Here is a 26,268-nt window from a genome sequence, read left to right on the forward strand (position 1 = left end):
TGTAATAGTTTCAATGAATGAAAAATTTTGTTTCAACTGAATGAAAAATTTTGTTTCAACTCTTGCTCCGGTTCTGCTATGTATGTCTGTACTTTGTAATGCCTTCAGTTACTCCAACTGTTATTTCGGTTTTGGCTGGTTAAACTATGCTTACTAGCCAACCACTCCTTAGCCGATAAAATCACTTCGGCTGAGGAGTACAAAGTGTTTAATCTAGCCAATCCAATTTCAGCCATACCCCTACTTTGGCTGAAGAGTAACAGGAGTTGGTTTATTTCAGCCAACCACTCTTCTGCCTTGCACTTACTTCGGCTGAAGAGTAACAAGTGTTGGTTTATTCCAGCCAACCATTCTTCAGCCATGCACTTACTTTGGCTGAAGAGTAACAAGTGTTGGTTTATTCCAGCCAACCACTCTTCAGCCATGCACTTACTTTGGCTGAAGAGTAACAAGAGTTGGTTTATTCCAACCAACCACTCTTCAGCCTTGCACTTACTTCGGCTGAAGAGTAACAAGTGTTGGTTTATTCCAGCCAACCACTCTTCAGCCATGCACTTACTTCGGCTGAAGAGTAACAAGTGTTGGTTTATTCCAGCCAACCACTCTTCAGCCATGCACTTACTTCGGCTGAAGAGTAACAAGAGTTGGTTTATTCCAGCCAACCACTCTTCAGCCATGCACTTACTTCGGCTGAAGAGTAACAAGAGTTGGTTTATTCCAGCCAACCATTCTTCAGCCATGCACTTACTTCGGCTGAAGAGTAATAAGTGTTGGTTTATTCCAGCCAACCACTCTTCAGCCATGCACTTACTTCGGCTGAAGAGTAACAAGTGTTGGTTTATTCCAGCCAACCACTCTTCAGCCTTGCACTTACTTCGGCTGAAGAGTAACAAGAGTTGGTTTATTCCAGCCAACCACTCTTCAGCCTTGCACTTACTTCGGCTGAAGAGTAACAAGTGTTGGTTTATTCCAGCCAACCACTCTTCAGCCATGCACTTACTTCGGCTGAAGAGTAACAAGTGTTGGTTTATTCCAGCCAACCACTCTTCAGCCTTGCACTTACTTCGGCTGAAGAGTAACAAGAGTTGGTTTATTCCAGCCAACCTCTAAGTTAGTTTTTTCCAGCTAACTTAGAACAATGCTTGCAATATACCTAATCTTTACTAAGGCTAACTTTTATAAAGAACATCTTGTGCTGAAAGGAATTGCTTGTTTTATTGAAGGAAGAAAAAATTACACATGTTTGAAAAAAGAAAAGCTAAAAGTAAAATAACTTGAGATTGGCCGTGTTCCATGGCCTAGGGATTGCTTTGCCATCCTTGTCTTCTAGGTGGTATGCCCCTTTGCCTGCTAACCCAACCACCTTATAAGGACCTTCCCAGTTTGGGCCTAACTTGCCATCTCCTGGGTTTGAGGTGTTTCCCATTACTTTGCGCAGTACCCAATCTCCAATCTTGAATTGTCTTGGATGGACCTTTTTGCTGTATTTTCTGATTAACTCTCGTTGGTATGAGGCGATGTGGACTAGTGCTCTTTCTCTTCTTTCTTCTGCAAGGTCGAGTTCTAAGGCTATGGCTTCTCCATTTAAGTTTGGATCAAAATTTTCACTTCGAATTGTAGGGAGGCCAACTTCTAGTGGGATTACTGCCTCCATTCCATAGGCTAAGGAGAATGGTGTTTCTCCTGTCGATCGTCGAGGTGTGGTGCGGTAAGCCCATAAAACGTGAGGAAGTTCATCTGCCCACTTGCCTTTTGCCTTTTCTAGCCTTTTCTTTAATCCATCCAAGACGACTTTATTTGATGCTTCTGCTTGCCTATTTGCTTGAGGATATGCCGGTGTAGAATTGTAGAACTCTATCTTGTACTCTTCACAAAAGCTTCTAAAGATTCTGCCGTCGAACTGAGTACCATTGTCTGAGATCAGTGCTTTTGGTATGCCAAACCGAGTGATGATATTCTGCCAAACAAACTTCTTCACGTCTTTTTCTTTGATTGATGCTAATGCTTCTGCTTCCACCCACTTTGTGAAGTAGTATGTTGCTGCGAGAAAGAACTTCCTGCCGCCGGGCGCTGTTGGAAGTGGTCCTACTATGTCCAAGCCCTACATTGTGAAAGGCCATGGGCTTGTCAGTGGTAAGAGTTCTCTTTCTAGTTGATGTATTTGGTGCGCGAATTTTTGGCATTTCTCACACTTCTTCACATATTTCTCTGAGTCTGCTTGCATATAGGGCCACCAATATCCTTGCGAAATAGCCCTGTAAGCGAGCGACCTTCCCCCTTGATGACTTCCACACACCCCTTCGTGTATTTCAAACAAGAATGCTTCTACTTTGCTGGGATGAACGCACTTGAGGTAAGGCCCAGAGAATGACTTCTTGTATAATGCCAAAGATGGAGTTAGCCAAAATCGCTGTGACTTTGCCCTTATTCTGTTGGCTTCTTTTTTCTCTTCCGGTAGGATGCCGTCTTTTAGGAACATGATGATGGGATCCATCCAAGAATGGCCTAATTCTGTGCAACATACTTCTTCTGCTTCGGGGTCTTCTATGCTTGGTCTTGGTAAGAAGTCGATGAGTAATGGATGAGGGATTGATGTATCTGCCATTGAGGCAAGGCCTGCTAGTTCGTCCGCTCGGCTGTTTTCCTCCCTGCCAATTTGTTCTATCCTTACTACATCAAATTTCTTGATCTCTGTTCTGACTAACTCTTGGTACTTGGCCATTCTGTCGTCCTTTGCTTCGTATTCGCCAGAAATTTGGTTTACCACCAGCAGAGAGTCACTGTATACCATTAGTTCGGTGGCCTTCATGTAGTATGCCGACTTGAGTCCTGCGAGAAGCGCCTCATACTCCGCTTCATTGTTGGATGCTGGGAAGCCAAGGTTGATTGTTTGCTCTACAACCAGGCCGTCTGGAGAGATGAGGACTATGCCAAGCCCTGTACCATGTCAGTTGGATGCTCCATCGACAAAGAGCTTCCACATCTCTCCAACGAATAACTTCCAGCAAGTGGAAGGATCAGATGATGTCATGGGGTCTAGAATGGTGTTTTCTTCAAGGTCCATGTTGGCTGTCTGCCCTTCGTCCTCTGTTTGAACTGCTGGTGAGCCTTTGTTTGTCTCTTCCTTGTTGTCCTTAGTATGGTCTGCCCTGGTGCTTGATTGACTACCTTCTACTAGGGGTTGCGCTATTCCGGCGTCAACTTCTGTCCCTAGTTCGGTTGTGTCAGTTAAGTCGACTGGGCAGATATGATGACTTCCAGGAGTAAACTCTGCGACGAAGTCTGCCAAAGATTGGGCTTTTATTGCAGTCTTGGGTTGGAACTTGATGTCGAATTGTCCCAACTCTACTGCCCACTTCAGAATTCGCCCACTAAAGTTCGCCCTTTCAAACAGAGCTTTTAGTGGAAAGGCTGTGAGGACGACTATGGTGTGGGCGTGAAAGTAGTGCGCCAATTTTCTGGATGCCATCATTAATGCTAATGCTAGTTTCTCTAAGGGCAAGTACCTTGTTTCGGCTCCCAATAATGTCTTGCTGACATAAAAGATGGGCAAGTGTTGTATTCCTTCTGCACGAACCAACACTGCGCTGACTGCGTGCTGAGAGACTGCCAGGTACAAAAAGAGTTCTTCACCAGGTACTGGAGTAACAAGTAGTGGTGGGGAAGACATGTACTCCTTCAATCTTTCCAAAGCTCGGTCGCATTCTTCATCCCACTCAAGTTTGGCCTTTAAAGCTTGGAAGAATAGTCGTAGTCTGTCTGATGACCTGCTTATGAACCGGTTGAGCGCAGCTGCCATACCAGTGAGATGCTGTACTTCTTTGACTGAGTTTGGTCTCTCCAACTCTTGGATTGCTTTAATCTGAGAAGGGTCTGCTTCTATACCTTGGTTGGTCACCAGGAAGTCCAAGAATTTGCCAGATCCAACTCCGAATGCGCATTTGGACGCATTGAGGCGCAACTTGTGTTTCTTCAGGATCTGGAACATCTCGCCTAGATCTTTAAGATGGTCATTCTCATCCTTGCTTTTGACCACCATGTCGTCGATGTAGGCCTCCATTGTTCTGCCTAACAATGGTTCAAACATCTTGGTGACCATCCGTTGGAATGTCGCCCCTGCGTTCTTTAGGCCAAAGGGCATGACCTTGTAGCAATATAATCCCCTTGGTGTCGTGAAGGATGTGACCTCCTGGTCTGGTTCATGCATGGCGATCTGGTGGTAGCCTCTGTATGCATCCAGAAAGCTAAGTCGGTTATGCCCTGCCGTTAGGTCCACCAGTTGATCTATCCTTGGTAGAGGAAAGCTATCTTTTGGGCACGCCTTGTTGACTGTTTTATAGTCGACGCAGACACGCCATTTACCATTCTTTTTTGGCACTACGACTGTGTTGGAGATCCATCTTGGGTAGTGCACTTCTCTTATTGCTCCTGCCTCCAGCAGGTTGCCTACCTCTTCTGCCACTATTTCGGCGTGGTGGACTGCCGATCTGCGTGTGCGTTGGATGACTGGTCTGGCGGATGGGTGGACATTGAGTTGGTGACTGATGAGGTTTGGATCAATGCCTGGCATGTCGTAGGGCGTCCAGGCAAACACTTCGATGTTAGAGGTCAAGAATTCCAAGACCTCTAATCTCTCAGCGCTGGACAACGATGAGCCAAGCAAGAAGAACTTATCCGGGTTCTTCTCATCTATTTTTACCTCCACCAATTCCTCCACCGCTTTCTGATCAGCCTCTTTACCGACGTCCGCGAATAGTTCATTGCTTTTTGGTTCTTCCACCGAATGAACATATCCTTTGGCAGCGCGGCTGCCATTCACCGTGGCGAAACATTGTTTTGACATGATCTGATCTCCATAGACTTCTTCAATTATACCGGTGTCGTTGGGGAACCTCATTACCTGATGGTATGATGACGCTACCGAACGCATGGCATGCAGCCATTTTCTGCCCAAGATGATGTTGTAGGTGGAGGGGACCTTCAATACCCAGAACTCCACTTGTTTCGTTACGCTCCCTGCTCTGACTGGAAGAATTATTTTGCCGACAGGTCATTCTGGCATGGATTTGAATCCAATTAGGGGAGAAACTGCAGGCGCCAAGTCTTTGTCTTGCAGCTTCAGCTGTTTGAATGTTTCGTAGTACATGATCTCACATGAACTACCCTGGTCGATCAGAATCCGCTTGACGTCAAAATCTTTGACTCGGAGAGTGACGACCAGAGCATCATTGTGAGGACAGTATATTCGATCCAGGTCTTTATCCGAAAAAGACATGACGTTTGTTGCCTCTGTCTTCCCTTTCTTGGTGGTAGGTTGGGCACCTAGCACTTCTCTAAAGTGCTCAGCCTTTTTGATTGACCCTCTGAGCTCGCATACGCGCTCAGGTTCAAAAACTCCATGTATGACATTGATAATACCTTGAGGCGGTGCATCAATTGGTATTCCGTTGGGATGGTTATTATGATCTTGGAGGGCTGGTTGCGTCCTTCCTTCAATATATTTGTCCAAGTGGCCTGCTGCCACCAACTCTTCCAAGTGTTGTCTTAACGGTGTGCAATTCTCAGTTCGGTGCCCCTTTTCTTTGTGGAAGGTGCACCGTGATCTGTCGTCGTAATCTTTCTGAGCTTCCCCTAGCTTGGCTGGCCACTTGACGAAAGGCTCATCTTTTATTTCGCTCAGAATCCGATATATTGGTTTTTTGAACACCGTTGTTATGGCAGTGCGGATTCTCAACCATCTTTTATCTGGATCTTCTCCGTTATCTCGTCTGCCACGCCCGTTTTTATTCTGCCGATCTACTGCATTGACCTTTGCCGAGGTCTTCTTTTCTGGTACTGCGGTTGCACTAGATTTTGCTTTGGCACGTGCGCCATCCTCTTCTACCCTGATGTGCTGATGCACTCTCTCCATCAGGGCCTCCATGATAAGGGGTGGTGTCATGGTGATCGAGTCCCTTAGTCTGTTTCCGACTGGAAGGCCTCTTTTATACTGCGCAATGGCTAGATTGGTGGGGCAGTCTCCAATCTGGTTGAATGTCTCCCAGTAGTGACTGTTGTAAGATCTGAGGGTCTCTTTTTCACCCATGTCGATGGAGAGCAACTGGTCTATTTCCACTGGCGTTTTTGTGTTTGTTCGAAACCTTGTTACGAACGCTTCTTCCAATTGGGCCCAGGAGGCTATGCTGCCCTCTGGGAGCTTTTCGAACCAGGTCAAGCCTAGGTCGCCAAGGCTTGACGGGAAGAGTATACACATCAAGGCCTCGTTTCGCCTGTACACAGCCATGACTTGGCGAAAGTGGCTCAAGTGTGAATACGGGTCCGTCTTCCCTTCATATGTAGTGAATTTCGGCTGAAGGAAGCCTGATGGTAGGGGCGCGTTTTCAATTGCGGGAACAAACGGCGAACTCTGTAGTCTTGCTAAGGCTTTGTCCGTTGGTTCATATGCTGGGCGCGGTATTGGCATTCCAACCTCGACGCTTCCATGCGTCCGAAGAGCCAACCGTTGTAAGGCAGAGACTCTGTGTGGATTGCATGCCCTGGCATCCTCCTTGCATCGTGCTTTTTCTTCGAGCACGGTTCGTAAGTCGGATGACCGGGGCAGCTCTGTTTGTCTAGATCTGGTTTGGTGTGAGTGCGAAGGCCAATACGTGCTCCCTTCAGTGTATGATCTTTCAGATCTCGTCCTCTCAGACCTGGAGTGACGAGTTCTGGAAGATAAGGAATGAGTGTCGCCTGTCCTGAGGCTTCTGCTCTCTCCTTGGGAGGGTGTAGTATTCCTACTATGATTCTCTGAGTGGCGAGGGGGCGTCTTGTGCTTGCGCCCCTCTCCTGTCGCCACATCTTTAGTCTTCATCTGGCGTTTCAAAGCCTCCATGTCCGCCACCATCTTCCGAATTAGTTCATCTTGCTCCTTTACGCGATCTTCCAGGGCTTGAGGATCAATCCTCCTCCTTTGCCTGTCAGGACTTTGAGAGTGACGAGGGCTGCTATTCCGCCTCCCCCTGCCACTCCTCCTGGAGTTATGTTGTTGGGGCTCCAGATCTGCCATAGGAGGGACTGAGGGTAATCCTTCTCGCCTTGCGCCCCCGTCTGGAGTTAGCCCGTCGACGGCGGACTGCGGTAATTCTTCAATGTGTGCCATTGATTGAGAAAATGAGAAGCTTAGTCGAGAGGTTTTTGTTCTTGTCTGTTTGTTCCCACAGACGGCGCCAATTGTACGGGGAAGAAATAATTCTCCTCGTATAATCCTGTTGACCAAGTCCACGCTCCTCCGTACGACGTCGCTTTATCACCTGAAAACACAAACGTGAGCTAGCCGGCGGGTGTGTGCCGGAAACCTCTCCGATGCCTAAGTCAGAAAACTTGACAAATAGACAAAGCTCTACGTTCTCAGAAAAAATTGTGTTCAATTACCTCCTCCAAGGTGGTGCTTGCGAGCTTTTATAGGTTTCGAGTGGCATAATCCTAGTAGGACTTTTATTTCTCCATGCAGAGTCCTCCTAGGATTCATACTCCTGAGGATAATGCTTATCCTTTTACACCCTCCCCCACTGCTTAAACCAAGTGGGATGGTTTCTACTTTGGCCGAACTACTATATGACCTGAGAGGGTAATTTTTGGGAAAGAATTGGGCCGAGCTGTGAGTTGGGCCCTGCGGCCCAAAGTGTGAAGGAATCGGTAAGAAGCCGTAATGTTATTTCGGCCCAGTAGAGGCATAGATACTCCGGTCCAGGAGAAGTGTAGTTATTCCGGCCCAGGAAAGGTGTGGTTACTCCGGTTCAAGAATGAGTAAAGCAACTCCGGTCCGGTGGCAATTTGAAGTAAGTCCGGCCTTACATTCAGTCCGGTCGTGTCATAATTTGGTTAGGTCGGTCAGAACTTGCTACTTGGAAGTTTGATCTAAACACACCATGGTTGAACAGGGGAAAGCCGAGATAAGGAGTTGGAGGAGAAGACCGAGCTAAGGACAGTTCGGCTTTCTCTGTGGCTCTGCATAGCCAAGCTTATTTCGGTCATATAGTAGTTCGGCCAAAGTAAAAACCATCCCACTTGGTTTAAGCAGTGGGGGAGGGTGTAAAAGGATAAGCATTATCCTTAGGAGTATGAATCATAGGAGGACTCTGCATGGAGAAATAAAAGTCCTACTAAGATTATGCCACTCGAAACCTATAAAAGCTCACAAGCACCACCTTGGAGGAGGTAATTGAACACAATTCTTTCTAAGAACATAAAACTTTGTCTATTTGTCAAGCTTACTGACTTAGGCATCGGAGAGGTTTCCGGCACACACCCGCCGGCTAGCTCACGTTTGTGTTTTCAGGTGATAAAGCGATGTCGTACGGAGGAGCGTAGACTTGGTCAACAAGATTATACGAGGAGAATTATTTCTTCCCCGTACACATAACGAAACTGTTTGGTGTAATTTCTTATAAATTGAATAATGATAATTAAAAAATGAAAGTTAAAAGTTTACCCTTAAGTTTTCTAGTAATCAACTTTTTTTATTAGCTTATTGTTCTTTTTGCTGCCACTTAATTACAAGTTATAGCTTCTCCTTTTCTTTTTTTTCTTAATTTAATAATTTTAAATTTTTGACTTAAAAAAATCAAAAAAAGACAAAAATAAGTTAAGTTTGTGTGTGTGTGTGTGTGTGTGTGTGTGTGTGTGTGTGTGTGTGTGTGTGTTGGGGGGATAAAATTTAGATACATGTAAAAATTACGTCATTCACACAGATATTTAAAATAAAAATATATAAACAATATCATCTTTTATTTTTTATTGATGTAATTTGTTGTACTCTTTTCGACTCATTTTCCTTACATCAATATACTTCTTTTTTGCCAGTGAAAAAATAAAAAGCTTGTCACAAAAGACTATTATATCCTCTTGGTTTGCGTTTCATTAACAGACTATGGGGACAAACTAAAGAACTCTCTCTTCATGCTTGGAGAGACTGGAGGGAATGATTATAATTACACGCATTTGTACAAGGCAAAACCAATGAGAAGGTAAAGAGTATGGTACCTGAGGTTGTCCAAGCCAGTATGGATGTTGTGACAGTAAGTTGTTCCAAAAATATCTATGGTAGCGTTTGCTGAATTTTAAAATTATGATTTGAGGGTGAAGTTGTATTTTGAATTTGTGAGTTTTGAAATTATGATTTGAAAAGAAAAATTTAGTTATGAGTTGTAAAAAGAGTTGAATTTTTGATGTGACATACGAAATGATAAAAGTTGTTTGGCTATAATTTTGAAAAAAAATTTCAAAACTTAATTCAAAAACTGATAACTCATAACCAAACACATAACTCAAAACTCCATTAAAATTTTTATTCAAAACTCATAATCAAACTCTTTTTAAAATTCAATTTAAAAAAATAATTTGTCATTTTGGTCTAAAAAAATAATTTATATATTTAAAAAATAACAAAAACATATATAAATTTTTTTTTCCTCCGAATAACAGGTGGCGATTGACAATTGCAAAAAAAAATAAAAATGTACTGTTCTGGTCAACAGGCCAGACATTTAGAAGTATGTCCAGGCGGACGATCGGGTAGACAAAAAATTCAAAAATTACTTGGTTTATCAAACATGTTTTCAAAATTTATTTTGAAATTGATTTAGAATGATAATTTGATAACTTAAACCAAATATAACACTTAAATATAAAAGTAAAAAATTGATTAGAATCTCATATCAAACATAATTTATATTTTTATGTTGGATATCACCCTATGTGAGGGGGTGATCCATTCAACTCCATGTGCGGAGTGGTGCATGCGGAGGAGGAACATTGCATACGGAGCAGAGAGTCAAAGAGACGGCATCGAATTCGGCGCACACAGGTAAACGGATTTAGCACTACAAATTAATCATGGAGTGATTTGTGAAGGGGAGCCAACCTTGTTCCTTAGTTGGCGTTGTTGGATAACCTTCATTGTTTTTGAATTAATTAATTTTATTTGAGTACTAAATGATAAATAGAATATAAAAGAAATACAAAAAATGAGAATGAAAGTTTAATTACAAAAATTAAATTAGAAAAAGAATTAAATAAATAAAAACAGATTTTATTTTTTACAAAAACAAAATTAAAATCTAATTTAAATAAATAATAAAAATAGAAAATAAATAAATAACTTACTTGATTAATATCTTGAATATTATTCTGATCAAGTCCAGTGTTTGACACTGTGTCCTTAAGACAGATCCGTCCTCTCCACGGTACTTTCAGAATATGAACATTTATCTCTCAAGATGAAATAATCAACAATAAATATATGCAGCACTACAATAGATTTGTACAATGAACACACTAAGTGTTTTATATTCTTTCTCACAAAAATTAAATGCAGCAAAATGAAGAATAAATTTGCAGAGGTGAAGTATGAAATTTCTGAATATATAAAACATCAAATGAAGGTTGTCCTATTTATAGATATATTGGTGGCTGTAGATTTTGAATTAAACAGGTGCAAACCTGTTTGAACAGGTACAGTACATGTTGGGTTTTGAATTAAACAGATTTAAATCTATTGGGTTCAAAATTCAAACAGATAAAAACGGAAAGGGACCTGTTTGGGTGTACAGAAAAACCGGACCAATTACCTCACACCACGCATCCGCGCCCAAGCCTAGGCCCAGCCTAGCCTAGCCCGCCCCGACGGACAGCGGCGGCGGCGGCGGCGCGCATGTGGTGATTTTTAGGTCCAATGGATCTAGTCCATTTTGTCCATAACCTCCCTCTCCAAAACACTTGGGTACCCCTTGGGGCACACCCCAAGTTCCAATCCCATGCCTTATAAACCCATTCAAAACTTCCCACCAAATCAATGTGGGACAAGCCTTATTCAAATCTTTAAGGATTTTCCACCAAAATTCCATTTCCATGAAGCATACTTTGGCTTCAATTTTCCATTCACCCAGTAATGATTTTGAGCAACCAAATATACCAAGTGAATCACAACGCGGCATAGAACGCGTTACCACTTTGACTCGCCAAATTTGACGCTCGGGTCCCACCTAAATAATAGACCAAAGTTAGGAAAAAATTCTGGTTTTACCTAGAAATTTTCAACCATTTCCAACAATCCCCCACATGAATGAAATTTGATGACAACGGAAATGCAACAATATGCAGACTTTATCGAAAGAGTATAAGTCGAAAATATCTTGCATCAGGATAGGTAGCTTTCGGCCTTAAACCTTCCCTAGTGATAACCTATCGAACTTACTGGCTAACCAATGGGCGCGATGCCTTGAATTGTTCAGCCGTTTGTGTAAGCCAAGACAATAGATTCCACACAAAATATATTCTAACATATCGTGGTTCTCACTGTTGTATTCATTTTGGCCTTGAACGCTCCTGATTTTCATAAGTGTTTTTAGAGAATTTAGCCTTTTTCAATCTCATAGAACCAGTCCCAGTTCGACACTCATATAGGTGATTCTTATTGTGAGTATCTCCTTATACTCGTCTTGATTTTATGCCTTGATCAAGATATAAGTAATCATTAAAAGCAAAGCTTATCCTTATGCCCCTGCATACAATATATGTTGTAGATATCACTCTCACCATAGGAATGTGTAGGGAATTTTAATCCCTTGGTGATTCTGGCGAGCCACACATAACTTAGTTATCCCTTTGAACTTAGTTCTTGGGATCTCCAGTCATATAAGTAGGGTTACCCTTATGACGACTCTTATGTAATAGGCTTTAATCCCATCCCCTTCCATGAACTATACACTAGCTCTTTTGTCAAACCTTTTATTAACGGATCCACAATATTCTCTTTAGATTTTATATAATCTATTGAGATTATTCCATTTGACAACAATTGCCTTACGGTATTATGTCGACGACAAATATGTCGTGACTTACCGTTACACATGTGATTTTGTGCCTTGCCTATTACAGATTGACTATCACAATGAATGCAAATAACTGACACAGGTTTTGGCCACATTGGAATGTCTTCTAAGAAGTGACGAAGCCATTTTGCTTCTTCTCCTGCTTTGTTTAAAGCAATAAACTCGGATTCCATTGTGGATCGCGCAATGCATGTTTGTTTCGTAGATTTCCAAAAAACAGCAGCGCCTCCCAGAGTAAAGACATATTCACTTGTGGATTTTGAATCTTTAGTATCCGATATCCAATTTGCATCACAATAACCTTCGAGTACTGCTGGATATCGAGTAAAATTCAAACCATGATCACTGGTGAATCTTAGATATCTAAGAACCCGAATGATCGCTTTCCAATGGTCTTCTCCGAGATTACTAGTGTACCTACTCAATTTACTGATAGCACAAGCTATATTAGGACGAGTACAATTCATTAGGTACATTAGGCTTCCAATGATTTGAGAGTATTTTAACTGAGACACGACATCACCTTTATTTTTTGATAAATAAAGACTAATGTCTACAGGTGTTCTTGCTACATTTATATCATCCTTGATAAATTTACCAAGAATTTTCTCAATATAATGTTATTGAGATAATGCATATCCGTCAGATGTTTTAGTAATTTTTATTCCTAATATAACATTTGCGACCCCCATATCTTTCATATCAAATCTTCTGTTAAACATTTGCTTAGTTGATTTGATCATGTTTTGACTGCTTCCAATGATAAGCATGTAATCCACATAAAGACAAACTATGACATATCCTTGGTCAGTATTTTTAACATAGACGCATTTGTCACATTCGTTTATCTTAAACTCATTAGTAAGCATTGCATGATCAAATTTTCCATGCCATTGCTTAGGTGCTTGTTTTAATCCATAAAGAGATTTTACAAGCCGACAAACTTTCTTTTCTTGCCCTGGCATTACAAACCCTTCAGGTTGCTCCATATAGATCTCTTCATTTAGATCACCGTTTAAGAAAGCTGTCTTAACATCCATTTGATGTATTTCTAATTTAAACAATGCTGCTATAGCAATAAGCATGCGAATGGATGTTATTCTTGTCACAGGGGAATATGTGTCAAAATAGTCCAGACCTTCCTTTTGTCTGTAACCTGTAACTACAAGTCTTGCTTTATACTTGTCTATTGAGCCATCTGCTTTCATTTTTCTCTTGAATATCCACTTACATCCAAGAGATTTAGAACTTGGTAAAAGATCCACCAATTCCCAAGTATAATTTTGCATAATGGATTCAATTTCATTATTAACAACCTCTTTCCACAAAGGTGCTTCAGGACCTGTCATTGCTGCCTTAAAGCTTTGAGGTTCATTTTCTAACAGGTATGTTAGGAAATCTGGACCAAAAGATTTTGATGTTCTCGCTCTCTTACTTTGTCTTGGTTCATCATCAGTTAAAAGTCTGTTGGTCGAGACCATTACTAGTCTCTTGTGTTTGATTGTCATTAGTCTCTTGACTTTGTGTACAATCATAAGTTCTTTTCTGTGAACTTGATTCCTGTCATTTCTTGTAAGGAAAGACATGTTCAAAAAACACAGCATTCCTTAACTCTATAATAGTGTTCACATTTATATCAGGTATTTCTAATTTATAAGTCAAAATTCGACATGCACTACTATTCTGAGCATAACCAATAAACACACAATCTACTGTTTTTGGTCTAATCTTAGTCTTTTTAAGAACAGAAACTTCAACTTTTGCCAAACACACCCACACTTTAAAGTATTTGTAGGAAGACGGTCAACCTTTCCACAATTCATAAGGAGTGCTATTGGTTTTCTTGTGGGGTATTCTGTTTAAGAATATAATTAGCAGACAATATTGCTTCCCCCTACAAGTTCTGTGGTAAGCCTGAACTTAGTAACATGGCATTCATCATTTCTTTAAGGGTTCTATTCTTCCTTTCAGTAATTCCATTTTGTTGTGGAGAATAAGGTGCTGCAGTTTGGTGAATAATGTCATGTTGTGCACAAAATTCATTTAATAGTGCATCATATTCACCACCCCTATCACTTCTAACCATTTTAATGGTTTTACCAAGTTGATTTTCAACTTCTGTTTTGTAGAGTTTAAACATTTCTAAGGCTTCATCTTTACTTCTAAGTAAGTAAACATAACAATATATTGTGCAATCATCGATAAATGTTATGAAATACTTTTTCCCCCTCTAGTTTGAACAAATTTTAGATCGCATACATCAGTATGAATTAATTCTAGAGGTTCGATTTTCCTTTCAACCGATTTAAATGGAGCCTTAGTTAGTTTCGCTTCTACACAAATTTCACATTTATGATTAGGATTAATTTCAAACTTTGGTATATAATCTAAACCAATTATTCTATGCAAAGCATCAAAATTCACGTGTCCTAATCTACCATGCCATAAATTCAACTCAAGAATATAAGCAAAAGATGTGTTATTCTTATTCATAGCAAGTTTCAGTACAACTGTCATTACATTCAACTTAAAGAGACCATCACTCATGTATCCCTTACCAACATACATAACACTCTTTATTAATACAAATTTATCAGACTCAAAAACAAGCCTAAAACCATTTTTACTTAACAAAGAAGCAGAAACTAAATTCTTCCGGATATCAAGTGCATGCAGTACGTTGTTGAGAGTCAGTTCTTTTCCTGATGTCATCTTCAAGATCACTTTCCCTTGTCCAGCCACAGTAGAAGTAGAAGAATTTCTCATGAAAAGTTGTTCACCATTTGCAGCCTCATTGTAGGTAGTGAATATCTTCTTGTCTGCACATATGTAACGAGTTGCTCTAGTGTCAACCCACCACTCTTTGGGATTTCCAACCAAGTTAGTCTCAAACACCACAGCAGAGAGGTTGATGTCATTTACCCCGTCAGAGATATAATCTAGTTCAGTTACATTGGCCTAATTGGTAGTCTTCTTACTTGTACTTCCATGATCCTTCTTAGGGCGGCGGCAGTCAGAAGCTCGATGTCCAGTCCTGCCATAGTTATAGCATTTTCCTTTGAACTTCTTGTTGCTATCGTCTTGTTTAAGACCATCTCCAGTAAACTTCCTCTTTTTGTTTTGTGGTTTATGAACTTGTTCAACCACATTAGCCTTGGACTCAATGGGATTTTTCCCATTCCTCTTTTCAGCCTTTCGGTTATCTTCCTCAATTTTTAATCTTACAATCAATTCATCCATGGTCATCTCTTTGCGTTTATGTTTTAAATAATTTTTGAAATCTTTCCAAACCGGTGGTAACTTTCCCACTAAAGCAGCAACTTGGAAAGACTCGCTTAGAGACATACCCTCAGAATGAATATCATGTAAAATTAATTGAAAACTTTGAACTTGAGAAATTATCGTTTGAGAGTCTACTATAACAAAGTCCAGAAATTTACCGATAACAAATTTCTTTGTGCCGGCATCCTCTGTCTTGTATTTCTTCTCCCAAGAATCCCACAATTCTTTTGCTAACTTCAAAGGACTGCAAACATTATACAGCATTTTGTCAAGGCCATTGAGGATGTATTTTCTGTACAGGAAATCTGAATGTTTCCAAGCATCTACAGCGGCAACAACTTGCCGATCACTTTTACCCTCTTTAAGTGCTGGAGCCTCTTCATGGAGAAACCGAGCCAAATTTAGAGTTATAAGATAGAATAGCATCGTCTGCTGCCATCTCTTAAACTCAGTATCGCTAAATTTTTTCAATTTTTTCCATGATGTATTGGTACTTGAACATGGTTCTGGATAGGACCGGTGTTGGTGTAACAATCGGAGTACCACTTCCAGTTGCAGTAGCCATAATTTCTGATTACAAAAATCAGAAAAAATTAAAACACAAATTAATTTTCTAGTTACTAAAACTAGAAAATAAATTATTACACAAAATAATTTTATTTTTCTTTTTACTAAAACTAGAAAAATAAAATACCACAATAATTTTCTGCAACACAAATTAATATTCTGCAATTCTTAATGACACCAGTATATTACTACTAGTTGTCAAAGAAAAAAGACAGTATATTACTACTATCTGTCAAATAGCATAAATCACTATTTATTTTTCCAACCAGAATATGTCTTTATGAAATCACAGAAAATTAAATACAATGAAGATACCAAAAATAATTATGTCTTAGGATTGTTAGACAATCTTCACTGTATTTAAATTAATTAATTATGTTTGGATACTAAATGACAAACAGAATATAAAAGAAATATTGGAAAGGAGAATGAAAGTTTGATTCCAAAAATCAAACTAGAAAAAGAATTAAATAAATAAAAATAGATTTTATTTTGTTATAAAAACAAAATTAAAATCTGATTTAAATAAATAATAAAAACAGAAAATAAATAAATAACTTACTTGAATATTATTCTGATCAAGTCCAGTGTTTGACACTGTGTCCTTAAGACAGATTCGTCCTCTCCATGGTGCTTTCAGAATATGGACGTCTATCTCGCAGGATGAAATGATCAATAACAAATATATGCAGCACTACAATAGATTTGTACAATGAACACACTAAGTGTTTTATACTTTTTCTCACAAAAATTAAATACAGCAAAATGAAGAATAAATTTGCAGAGGTGAAGTACGAAATTTCTGAATATATAAAACATCAAATGAGGGTTGCCCTATTTATAGATGTAATGGTGGCTGTAGATTTTGAATTAAACAGGTGCAAACCTGTTTGAACAGGTACAGTACCTGTTGGGTTTTGAATTAAACAGATTTAAATCTATTGGGTTCAAAATTCAAACAGATAAAAACGGGAAGGGACCTGTTTGGGTGTACAGAAAAATCAGACAAGTTTATTTCCGGAATTAATTTGAATTCTGAATTTTATTTTTCAAAAAATAAAATTAAATTCAAATTTTTTTGACCTAAAAAGATAGGTATTGGGCCGGACAAGCCCAACCTCACCCCACGCACCCGCGCCCAAGCCTAGGCCCAGCCGACCCGGTGGACGGCGGCGGCACTCACGTGGTGATTTTTAGGTCCAATGGGTCTAGCCCATTTTGCCCATAACCTCCCTCTCTAAAACACCTGGGTACCCCTTGGGGCATACCCCAAGTTCCAATCCCATGCCTTATAAACCCATTCAAAACTTCCCACCAAATCAATGTGGGACAAGCCTTATTCAAACCTTTAAGGATTTTCCACCAAAACTCCATTTCCATGGAGCATACTTTGGCTTCAATTTCCTATTCACCTGGTAATGGTTTTGAGCAACCAAATATACCACGTGAATCACAACGCGGCATAGAACGCGTTACCACTTTGACCCGCCAAATTTGATGCTCGGGTCCTACCTAAATAATAGACCAAAGTTAGGAAAAAAAATTCTAGTTTTACCCAGAATTTTCCAACCATTTCCAACAGGTGTATAAATAGAGAAGTTAAGGAGTGAGCTCAGTTGAAAAACTGTGAGTGGGAAAATGTAGAGAGTGACACAGAGAATCCCTCTGTGTGAGAGGGGGAGCTCAGTGGGAGTTGAGTGAGACTGGTCTCCTTCATTGTGTAAATCTCTTTATAATCCCCATTGTTATAGTGAATCTCCAGTTACTCTCTCGTGGACATAGGCTTTGTGCCGAACTACGTTAAATATAATATCTCCTTGGGTGTATATGTATTTTTCCGTTTGGTATAATTTTTAGAAGGACTTAGTTGGGATCGCGAATCTCCAACATTTTCATAATGTTTGTACTTTATTCTTGTTGTGCCTAAAATTATTAGCTAGTCTCAAAGTATTATGTGATAGTGCTTATGCAATGTGCTTGGCAAATGAAGAATTGCAAAACATTAAGTGGGTCATTCATTGTATCTTTAACTAGCAAAAGTGACTCAATATTGTTTCCTTCGTAAAAAAACTTCAGTACATTATTAGTTGGGAGCACCACGTGCCACATGATTCTCCAAGACTACCTAGTAATTACCCATTACACCCTTTGTTTTTTCACTTTACAAAGTAACGGTGCATTCTATTTTTATTTTTTTTTCTAGGTATGTTGAGTGTATACATAATGTTTAGTATTTGGGAGAAAAAACCAGTGAAATTCATAAAATGAAAAATATTACTATTTTTATTCTAATTTAATTACCATCAAATTTTGTTTGAGATATTCTAAATAAGTACACTTTGGTTGAGTTTGAAGTGATGTGGTAGAGAGGTAATGTGACTTAAATAAGATGATGTGACTTAAATAGGATAGTGACTTTTTAATTTTTTGACAATTTTAGATTATGACAAATAAGGTCTTAATTTTAAATTCTCTTATACGAGTTGCATTGCAGAAAGTCATCCGTTATGGGGATGTCCGTGTGGTTGTCCCTGGGAATTTTCCAATAGGTTGTTTTCCAATTTATCTTACAATATTCCAAACCAATGACTCAACTGCCTATGATGCACATCACTGCTTGAAACAATTCAATGAATTCACGATGTATCATAATAATCACTTACAAGCAGCCATTGAAGAGTTGAAACGTCAGTACCCTGATTCATTTATCTTATATGGTGATTATTACAATGCCTTCCGGTGGCTCCTCCATTGTGCTCGGCATCTTGGTGAGTCTATCTACACCTAGTTATGTTAGGCATTGAAAAAATGCATAGAACAAACACAATAACCACACACATATTGAGAGGGTAATTTGTAAACAAATTGGGCCGAGCTAGGAAGAATCTTCTTTGGGAGTTGGGTCGCATAATGGGCCGAGATAAGGACTGGTGTAGCTCGGTCTAAGACCAAGAAGACATCTCATATTTTGGATTTGGGCCGAACTATAGGCCAAGGTAATTATTTATGTATCATGATCCTCGATCATCTAAACATCGGGTCGGTCAGAGATGGGCTACCAGTGGTCTGACCTAGCTATCCTGGACCGAGGTATCATTAGAGGGAAGACCGAGCTAAAGGATAGCTCTGCAGGGCATCATCTCAAAGTCAAGACTGACAGTGGTGCTTAAAGTATCACCGAGCTATGTGAGCACGGTTAACCGCAGTGTCAGCCGAGGTAAGGGTTCAGCCATCTCACTTGGCTTGCAGTGATGAAAGTGTTTTAAGGATAAGCATTATCCTTGGGCTTGAGACTCCTAGGAGGACTCTGCTGAGGAGAGTAGTGTCCTACTAGGATTGTGCAAACCGTCTCACTTGGTTGGTAGTGAGTAGGGTGTGTGATTCCTAAAATGACTCTTATAAAAAGAGTTGGAATCCTACTAGGATTGGGCCAGGTCAAGTCTATAAAAGCTCATAGCAGGGCCTATGAACAGGATCACAATCACAATTCTTACTCTAGAATACACAGAGCTTATTGTCTATTGTCTAGTTGCTGACTTAGGCATCGGAGGGGTTTCTGGCACACACCCGCCAGTTAGCTCACGTTTGTGTTTTTAGGTGGCAAAGCAACGTTGTTTAGAGGAGTGCAAACTTGATCAACATGATCATACGAGAAGAATTATTTCGTGCTCGTACACATATGATGTCTTCTATTTAGTAGGTGCAACTCAAATGGGTTTAGTCGGGCTAAGGGCCTATCCTAACTTTTCCTAAAGTATAAAGACTTGACTTGAGCCGGAACTAGCTTTCCTAAACTCAAACCTAAGTGTGAGCCTGAGCCAGATTTATCTGAAAGAGTTCGCTTGAGTTGCCCAAATTCAACACAAAATATTTATCCTGTGTTAAGACTGAGTTCTCCTACATCAATGTATTGTAATTTTTTTAAATAAAAAATAAAATGGTAAATTACATTTTCACCCAAACTTTAATTCTCAGGTTAAGAGAGGTTCTTGCCCAAACCTTGACCGAATTAAAATTTTTTCCTCAATTTGGACAACATGAGCTTGGCATATTTTAGCATTGTCTCCGACCAAATTTAAAATTATCTTGTCTCGGCTTTAAAATTTTGCATGTTGGACTTGAATTGCTCGAGTTTAGTCTATCCAAATTACATTCTTACTATTTGTTGTACTTTCTATGTATTTTTCCATTTTTTTTAAAGTTTTGTAGTAGAGATTAGTCGTGATGATTAATAATCTTTATTTTTTATTGTCAAAAGGATTTGATGCTAATTCCATCCAAAAAGCTTGTTGTGGGATTGGAGGTTGTTGGGTATACCTCCTTTGTGGAGTTTGGAACCCAATTGGTTTTGGATAAAGAATTCTAATTTGGTTTGGTTTGGATATAATATATTTTATATCTATTGTATCTAATTTTAAGAGACCTATTCAGTTTGGTAATAACTAGGGATTTGATAAAAAAAAACCCTAGATTCACAATATATATATATATATATATATATTGTTTTGTGTGTGTCGTAGGTAAACAGCAGCAGTGGCTCAATATTAATAATTGATTGAAATCAATTCGGTGGAGTGGAAATTTTTGGGTCAAAGAGGCTATTTTTGGTTGCTAGGTTGTTGCGTGTTATGGGTCACTTTGGAGCATTGGTTGCGTAGATATTCGGCTGATTTGGGTCAATTATTTTGGGTCTTCTACAACTTTGGTTTCGAAGATTTTTGTTCATCTATTTGGTGAGGTCTTTCCTCTTGTTTATTTGTGATTATTTGGAATTCACCTAAGGGTGGTTTTGTGAGACCATTTGTGTCTCGTTTGTAATCGTTTGGAAACTATTTGGTTGATAGTGGAATCGGATTTCGATCCCGTGGACGTACCTCACATTGAGGGAACTACATAAAATTTTTGTGTTGCCTTTGATTTAATTTTTCCGTATTAGTTTTTATTCCCATTGCTTGATTTACTTGTGTGGAATCATATATTTTCCCTAACAGCTGGTATCAGAGTTTACGGTTTATTTGGGTTTAATTATTTGTGTAAATCAATGTAGGGGAACGTAGGTCGTATGTCTAGCTTCAATGGAAGCAATTGGGTAACTTGGAAAACTAAAATGGAGGACCTATTATTTTGTAAAGATTTGTATGGGCCAATTGAGGGTGATAGTGGCAAACCTGATTATATGAAAGACGATGAATAGAAGAGGCTTAATTAAAAAGCCGTTGGTGTTATCCGTCAATGGATTGATGACAGTGTGTTTCATCATGTTGCTACTGAAACTTCAGCATATGATTTATGGAAAAAATTAGAAGGCCTTTATGATAGGAAATCAGCCACAAATAAAGCTTTTCTGTTTCGTAAGTTGGTTAATTTAAAATATAAAGAGGGTTGCCCTATTCCGGAACATTTGAATGAAATAAAGAGTATTGTTTACCAACTTGCTTCTATGAAAATTGTTTTTGATGATGAGTTGCAGGCTTTGATGCTACTTAGTTCTTTGCCGGAAAGTTAGGAGACTTTGGTTGTGACAGTTAGTAATTCGGCACCTGATGGAGTCATCACAATGGGCCAAGTCACTAGTAGCCTGTTGAATGAAGAAACTAGAAGAAAATTAGCGGGTTCCTCTCATTCAAAAGCATTTGTTGTGAGAGGTCGAAGCAAAACAAGGGAGAGGAGTAAGACTCCTCATGGTCATGATCAAAGCCGTGACAAATCAAGAGATGGTTCTTTTCAAAAGAAAGACATTGAGTGCTATTATTGCCTTGAGAAAGGGCACATGAAGCGACAATGCCAAAAGCTCAAGAACAAGGAGAAAAGGCGTGACAAAAGTGTGGATAAGAAGCAAGAAGATACAACAGCAGTTACTACCGATGATCTCATGGTCGTTTGTGAAGATGATTATATCAATTTTGTGGGCCAAAAGAGCAATTGGGTGATTAATTCCGGTGTTTCTTTTCATGTGACTTCTCGAGTTGATTTCTTCACTACCTACACCAAAGGCGATTATGGTTCTGTTTGAATGGGTAATGAAGATTTGTCCAAGATTATTGGCATGGGTGATATTTGCTTGGAAACAAATTTGGGCTGCAAGTTGTTGCTTAAAGATGTGAGGCATGTTCCCGACATTCACCTCAATTTGATATCTACCGGGAAGTTACATGATGAAGGCTTCAACAACAAATTTGGTGATGGAATATGGATGCTCACAAAGGGTTCTCTAGTGGTGGCTAAGTGTAAAAAGACTCACATACTTTATTCGATGCAAGGAAAAATTTGTACAGGTGTTGTCAATGCACTTGAAGATGATACTTCTACCGAATTGTGGCACAAGCAACTTGGCCATATGAGTGAAAAGGGGCTGCAAGTTTTGTTCAAGAAAGAGCTTCTACTCGGTTTAAAAGGTACATATCTCAAAACCCGTGTTCATTGTTTGGCAGGTAAACAACATAGAGTTTCTTTTCATAAAAATGTTGCTTCTAGAAAAGCAAATGTTTTGGAGTTGATTCATTCGGATGTTTGTGGTCCTTTGAAAGTTAGAACACATAGTGGTGCACTTTATTTTGTTACTTTCATTGATGATTATTCAAGGAAAGTTTGGGCTTTTCTACTAAAAACTAAAGATCAAGTTCTAGAAGTATTTAAGCATTTTCAGGTCATGGTTGAAAGAGAAACATGACAGAAATTGAAGTGCATCCGATCAGACAATGGTGGTGAATACATTGGGCCATTTGATGAGTATTGTCGCAGCTAAGGTATTCGGCACCAAAAGATAGTTAAGAAGACTCCTCAACAAAATAGCATTGCCGAGAGGATGAATCACACCATTGTGGAAAGGACAAGGTGTTTGCTTTCACAAGCTAAATTGCCAAGATCCTTTTGGGGTGAGGCATTAAGGACAGTTGTTAACGTGATCAATTTGTCTCCTTGCTATTCTTTGAATGGTGATGTTCCTGAAAGAGTTTGGATCGGTAAAGATGTATCTTATGAGCACTTGAGAGTGTTTGGTTGTCGAGCCTTTGTTTACATTCCAAAAGATGAGAGGTCCAAGCTTGATAGTAAGTCAAGACAATGTATTTTTCTTGCCTATGGCCGTGATGAATTTGGGTATAGATTGTGGGATCCGGTCGACAAGAAAGTCATTCGAAGCCGTGATGTTGTGTTTCTTGAAGACTAAACAATTGAAGACTTTGGCAAAAGTGATCAACCGGAGCCAAAAACTAGTGATCTCATTGACATGGATCCATTTCCTTCATCTTCAGTTGATGATGAAAATGGGGGAGATGTGCAGCCACCCATTGAAGATGCAGAGGATGATGTTAATCCTAATGGAGTTGAGCCAGAGATTGAGGAAGAGCATCCAACTCAAGAACCGCCACTACAACTTGAGTTGAGAAAATCTACAAGGGACCGACAACCTTCAAGAAAGTATCCTCCCAATGAATTTGTGTTGATTTCCGATCAAGGGGAGCCTGAGAGCTACCAAGAAGCAATTGAGCATGCAAAGAAAGATGATTGGAAAAAGGCCATGGAAGAGGAATTGAATTCCTAACTTGAAAATCACACTTATGATTTAGTGAAGTTGCCTAAAGGGAGGAAAATTTTGAAAAATAAGTGGGTTTTCAAATTGAAGAATGATAGCAAGAATCTGAGGTACAAAGCACGTCTTGTTGTGAAAGGCTTTGGGCAAATGAATGGTATTGACTTTGATGAAATTTTTTCGCCAGTTGTAAAAATGTCTTCTATTCGGGTTATACTTGGCATGACTGCAAGTATGAACCTTGAAGTTGAACAATTTGATGTGAAGACCGCATTTCTTCACGGTGAACTTGAAGAAAAAATTTACATGGAGCAACCAGAAGGTTTTATGGAAAAAAGGAAAGAGAAATTTGTTTGCAAATTGAAGAAAAGTTTGTATGGCCTCAAGCAAGCCCCGTGGCAATGGTACAAAAAATTTGACTCTTTCATGATGAATAATGGTTTTTCTAAAACCACTTCGGACCATTGTGTGTTTGTGAAAAAATTTTCGGATCGCAAACTTATTATTCTTTTGCTTTATGTTGATGACATGTTAATTGTGGGTCAAGATTCTACCATGATTAACAAGTTGAAGATAGAGTTGAGTCAATCTTTTGCTATGAAAGATTTGGGATTGGCAAAGCAAATTCTTGGTTTGAAAGTTGTCCGTGATCGCAAAGAGGGACTGATTTGGTTGTCTCAAGAAAGCTACATTGAGAAAGTTCTTGAGAGGTTCAATATGGATAAAGCGAAGCCAGTTAGTTGTCCACTTGCGAGTCACTTCAAACTTAGTTCGAATCAATGTCCTACACGTGAAAAAGACAAGGAAGAGATGTTGAAAGTTCCTTATGCTTCAGCAGTTGGTTCTTTAATGTATGTCATGGTTTGTACAAGGCCGGATATTGCTCACGCTGTTGGTGTGGTGAGTCAGTTTCTCTCTAATCCGGGTAAAGAACATTGGGTAGCGGTAAAATGGATTCTAAGGTATCTTCGAGGGACTTCGAAGGTATGTTTGTGTTTTGGAGATGGTAAGCCGATGCTTGATGGGTTCACAGATTCTAACATGGCTGGTGATGTTGATTCTAGGAAATCTACTTCGAGGTATTTGATGACTTTTGCAGGGGGAGCTGTGGCATGGCAATCTAAATTACAAAAATGTGTTGCTCCCTCAACTACCGAAACTGAATTTATTGCTATTACGGAAGCTTGCAAAGAAGAGTTATGATTGAAGAAATTTTTGCAAGAGTTGGGTTTGAAGCAAGAAAAGTATGTGCTTTATTGTGATAGTCAAAGTGCTATTCACTTGAACAAAACTTCTACTTTTCATTCGAGATCGAAACACATTGATGTGAGATACCATTGGATTCGTGATGTGTTAGATTCGAAATTGTTACAACTTGAAAAGGTTCACACGGATGATAATATTTCGGATATGTTGACTAAGACTTTGTCGAGGGACAAACATTTGAAGTGTCAAACTTTGGCGGGTATGGTTGATCTCATGACCTAAGTTGGTAGGGAGAGAATTGTTGGGTATACCTCATTTGTGGAGTTTGGAACCCAATTGGTTTTGGTTAAAGAATTCTAATTTGGTTTGGTTTGGGTATAATATATTTTATATATATTATATCTAATTTTAAGAGACCTAATTCAGTTTGATAATAACTAGAGATTTGATAAAAAAAAAAACCCTAGATTCACAATATATATATATATATATATATATATTGTTTTCTGTGTGCTGTAGGTAAGCAGCAGCTGTGGCTCAATATTAATAATTGATTGAAATCAATTCGGTGGAGTGGAAAGTTTTGCGTCAAAGAGGCTATTTTTGGTTGCTAGGTTGCTGCGTGTTATGGGTCACTTTGGAGCATTGGTTGCGAAAATATTCGGCTGATTTGGGTCGATTATTTTGGGTCTTCTATAACTTTAGTTTCGAAGATTTTTGCTCATCTATTTGGTGAGGTCTTTCCTCTTATTTATTTGTGATTATTTGGAATTCACCTAAGGGTGGTTTTGTGAGGCCATTTGTGTCTCGTTTATAATCGTTTGGAAACTATTTGGTTGATAGTGGAATCGGATTTCGATCCCGTGGACGTACTTCACATTGAGGAAACCACGTAAAATTCTTGTGTTGTCTTTAATTTAATTTTTTCGGATTAATTTTTATTCCCATTGCTTGATATACTTGTGGAGAATCATATATTTCCCTAATAGAGGTGACTATAAATTCAGTCTCATCGATGGTTTGTGGAGATCCAAAAATTGAAGTATGTCTAAACGTTAATCAACACATTAGTTGGGATGGAATTCATTTGACTCAGCAGATATGACTTTGGCTGGATGGCTCATTCAAGTCATCTTGCCCAAGCTTCAATGCTTTGTTTAAGTTGTTTTTGATTCCTTTGGGCTAATAAATGACATGGTTATATTGAGAAAGTTATATTCATAGAAGACTATTTGATTATGTTGGTGTATAATCTTATGCATATTATATTTTTTAACATCCTACTTATTATATTATGCAAAGACTGTTATGGTCTTTTGATGGAAGTGAATAAGATGAGAAACTGTTTGGAAATAATATAAGCAATTATGTACTTTTAAATTGTGTTTGGATTACAAATTTAAGTAGGGATTTGAAAAGAAAAAAAAGAAGAGGTGGATAAAATATAACTGTATTTTTATTCACATTTTCTCTTTCCATTTTTTCTTTCCAAATCTCTACTTAAATTTATGATCCAAATACAACCTTAATTAATGTATCAATTATTTGGTGTTTGAGAGGGTAATTTTTGGGAAAGAATTGGGCCGAGCTGTGAGTTGGGCCCTGCGGCCCAAAGTGTGAAGGAATCGGTAAGAAGCCGTAATGTTATTTCGGCCCAGTAGAGGCATAGATACTCCAGTCCAGGAGAAGTGTAGGTATTCCGGCCCAGGAGAGGTGTGGTTACTCCGGTTCAAGAATGAGTAAAGCAACTCCGGTCCGGTGGCAATTTGAAGTAAGTCTGGCCTTACATTTAGTCCGGTCGTGTCATAA

This window comes from Camellia sinensis, chromosome 5 (genome assembly GCF_055761805.1).
Source record: "Camellia sinensis isolate YWXY chromosome 5, ASM5576180v1, whole genome shotgun sequence".
In the NCBI taxonomy this organism is placed as follows: Eukaryota; Viridiplantae; Streptophyta; class Magnoliopsida; order Ericales; family Theaceae; genus Camellia; species Camellia sinensis.